Below are 4292 nucleotides of genomic sequence, written 5' to 3'. Positions count from 1 at the left end.
AAAGGATTATAGGATTAAAGTGTGAGTGTCCACACAATTGCAAATGTTAGACATAGAATAGTTTTGTTTTTCTAATTTATTGAATGAAGGTTTAAATGGGGCTGGTGTATTTTCAGTTGTACATTGTTAGTTGCATCATGTTAGGTGCAAGTACGATTTTATTATTGTCTCTGGTGATGCTGTAGGTTAAAGAGTTGTGTAAAGGTGTCAATTTATATCAAGACATAACTAGACATTCCTGGGTATGGGTAGGCACAGGGCCCAACCTATTAATTGGTTTGCAGCCTGAGGTAGTTAGTTTATTTTTCTAACATGGCCGATAAATACATGTGGGATTAATTGAAGGGTGGAGAGATAAATAACTTGGTGAGCCTCGCCTTTCTTGTCTCTTGCTCTTTTATCATGGGACCAGTGTGCAGCTGCCTTGCTTGTTCTGTGCCTCAATTTGCATGCTACACTACCTGTGGGACACCTAAACCATGGACTGGGTCACTGTAATTTGAGGTTCCTTTAAGACCTGCTTCGTCACACCACTGAATTCATATCTCTTGAGGTGGAAACTGTTGGACCCTGCCATCTGGCTGACTGTTGATTACCTGCCTTGCTGTTTGCTGCCTGTGCCCGGATAGCCTGAATTACTCTACAGAGGACTACCCGGTGCCCTCAAGGACTGCCAGTGTCTCACAGGAGTGAGTTGCACTGAGCCATTTGTACTGCTTTATATTTCAATTAACTGTTTATTTCTTATGTTATACATCTATCTATCTGTGTGTGTGTGTGTGTATATATATATATAAATTATCAGCATTCTGATTTTGTTTCTCTAGAGAACCCTGTCTAACACACAGCCTAATGATACCTATTTGGTTTCATAGCCTTTTTTGTAAGTGTGAGATACACTGGGAATTCCCTCTCTGTTCCTTCCCCTTTCTGCTTGCTGGAACTCTGCCTACCCTGGGGCAGCCTTCAGAACTCTGGGCATCTTGCCATGGTCTCACCTATCATGGAATCATTTTACTCTGCACCTGCTAGCCTGAGATCTTCCAGTTTTCCAGTTTACCTTTATGCATCATTGGTCTGCAGCTAAATGAGTCTGCACTGGCATTAAATTTAAGGACTTTATATATACTTATTTGACATAAAACTCGTATACATATGTGTGTTAAGCCAGGTTGACTTAGAGAAAAAACATTTATTGATACTTACATATGTGTAAGAGAGAGCTTTATATCAAAGAGCAATTTTATATTAAGAAAACATCACAGCCCAGTCCAGATCAAGCCCATAAGTCCAATATTACAGCATATGTCCAATAATAGTCCATAAATTCCTCATCAGACTCATGGTGCACAAGTAGTGATGATGAATAGAGGAAGACTACAGGCCGGTGGATGAAAAATCTTGTGGATCCCATGGCGGTGGAAGCATCACAGAGCTGTCTCCACAGGTCTCCACTGCTCGTTTAGGTCTCAGCATTGCCTCACGTTGCTTGTCCACAGGAAGATGAAGGCAGAGAGAGTGTGTGACCCACCTCCAGGAAGAAAGAGAAGTTTTCAGAATCTTCATGAGAAGGCCATGCCCACAAGGAGGCACCATCAGACTGTGACCTAATTGACAGGGTAGACTCCACCCCTTAACTCTTAATATCCTCATGTTGACAGGAGATTATGTAACTACCACAATATGTGAGTGCCACTGTATATCTCTAGACAACCCAGCCCAACACAAGATGGATCAATAAGTCCTGGTCATATTATTGTGTAAACACTGGAAAGATTTATAGTTTTCAAACCCCAAACATGGGGTTTGCGTCAGAATCAACTCACTGGCAGCGAGTTTTTTAATGGGGTACATGGTTACATGAATTAAGGTGCAGATTCTTACTTAAAGGTAAATGATGCTATGAAACTTTATTTCTATATAATACATAAACTAAATGGTAAAATGATTTAATTTTACTGTTTTTTTCATCATTATCTCTAATATTTTCAAACCTATTTCCTTAATCTTATCATAGAGTTTCTTACTCTCTGGTGTGTTTTATTATGTGTAGATTCTGTCCCAACGCTACTCTTTTTAGGAATTTTTTTCAGGATGCCCACTAGCGACACCATTTAATAAAAGCACAAATGATGATTATATGGCTCTCTTGTGAAACATCACCTGGTCCTGTACCATTCTCACAATTGTTCTTATGTTTGAGCCTATTATTGCAGCCACTGTGTCAATTCATCTTATCAAGCAACTCCCTCTTTTTTCCAGTCCTCTATTTTACCAAGCATAGTGTCCTTTGCAGGAACTGGTATCTCCCAGTAATGTGTCCAAAGTACATGAGGTGAAGTCTCACCATTTTTGCCTAATGGAAGACTCCGCTGTCTGCTTCCTTAACCTTGGACTGGGCTGTCTATGTGAATTGAAGGACTTTGAGTATATTAACTGTTCCACTAGGGTGAGCTGAACTGAGCCCTCTGCACTGCTAACTTGACTAATTAGCTGTTATATTCCTTCTTGATATATATACCATAAGTGTCCTGGTTTGTTTCACTAGAGAACCCTGTTTAACACAACACGATTCTTCCTTTATTAATGAGTGTTATTGAAAATTTTGCTCTATTGCCAGCCCCTCTTTTTGTGTAAATAGTGTTTAATAACTTAATCTCTATAAGTCAACAATTCGTGTATTACACTCTGACACTGGCTTATATTTGTGTAATTTCCTTTTATTTCTATTATTATATTTATATTGAAATATTCTTCATGTATTACATAATGTGATCATTCACTTATATTTAGAAGATTTGTCCAATCATCACCACAACCAAATTCAGAACGTTTTTTTCTAGTCCTTATTTTAATTAACTTTCTATTTCCTCTATCCTCCCCTGCTAAGCCCCTAACTAATTATTAATCCAGTTACAGTCTCTATAGATCTAACTATTCATGGCTTCATATACAGAAAATCATACAAAATACAAGCAGGGAGCAAACAAACAAGGAAAAATCAAGTACTATAAAAATAACTAGACAAAAATAGAAAAATCTCATTCAAGAAAGTACAAAACATTAAAAATTGAAGCAACCTAAAAATAGAACAAAAGGGAAAATAAATGATTAGTTATCACATATTAATCTATCTACATCTGCCATAATCAACTTTACAATGCTCTCTGTCTGTTAGCAATACTGTTCATACAACCGTCTGATACTATTTCCTTTTTCAGATTTGGATTTTATTATCTACAAACCATGGATCTCACAGGCTGGTATGCTTCTTCTAGGTGTACTTGGTTGATATCTCATTTAGGTGACTCTGTTTTAAGACAAGCTTTTGAAACCTCATTCCTTTTCTCAACATTGTTTTAACTTCCATGCAGTTGGATAAATTAGTGACACTCTCAATAGTACTACCTCATGCCACAGGGGATGATTTATAAGTCTATCTATTATAAAATTATAATGGTGCTTCTAAAATGAACCAGAGACAAGACATACATAAACCATAGAAATATGGATGGATTTGAGGCTCACACTTTATTCTAGCCCCAGACTAAGGCCAATTAGTTTCCATAAGATGGCCACGTTTGAGTTTGCCCTCATGAAAAAATCACTAAAGAGTTGGGTTTTATAGCAAAGTGTGGGGAACAAATCAGATGGTTCCTGGCTGTCAGAAAGAATAGGCTCTGTGTCTTAAAGGTGTGTCTTCCTTCAAACAAGGAGCCATCTAAGTGAGGTGTCAACTAAGTCCACATGGAGAAAGCACACCAGCCTGTGTGATCCAAGGATTGTAATTAATAAAATTTACATCCAAAGGTGGAAATAGTATCTGTACTTAACTTATAAACACTCCGTTTTCAAAACACTATGGAGAACAGGGGAGCCCAAAATTCATTTGCAAGGCCTCCACATTGGGTGAATTCTCTCTGGTCATAATTAAGGGATGTGAATAGCTTTGATATCAGATAGAGAACATTGTAAAGTTGATCATGACAGATGTAGTTAGGTTAAAATATAAGACTATTATTCAATCTCCCTTTTGATGCATTTTATAGTTGTTTCAGCTTTTAATATTTTCTGCTTCCTATTTGATTGAGGGTTTTCTGCTTTGTTTAGTCATTGTGGTAGTTATATAATCCGTTGTCAATTTGAGGCTTATGAGTGAAGGCATGGGGTTTAGCCTGTCAATCCCACTGCAGCTTGGTGTCCTCATTTGGAGGCGCTAAGGAGATAAACAGCTCAATGGAGGTGGGTCACATGTTCACTCCCTGGGAGACATTGCAGGTGACAAGACACAT

This window comes from Tenrec ecaudatus, unplaced genomic scaffold, assembly GCF_050624435.1.
Source record: "Tenrec ecaudatus isolate mTenEca1 unplaced genomic scaffold, mTenEca1.hap1 Scaffold_783, whole genome shotgun sequence".
In the NCBI taxonomy this organism is placed as follows: Eukaryota; Metazoa; Chordata; class Mammalia; order Afrosoricida; family Tenrecidae; genus Tenrec; species Tenrec ecaudatus.
This window is presented reverse-complemented; position numbering follows the sequence as displayed.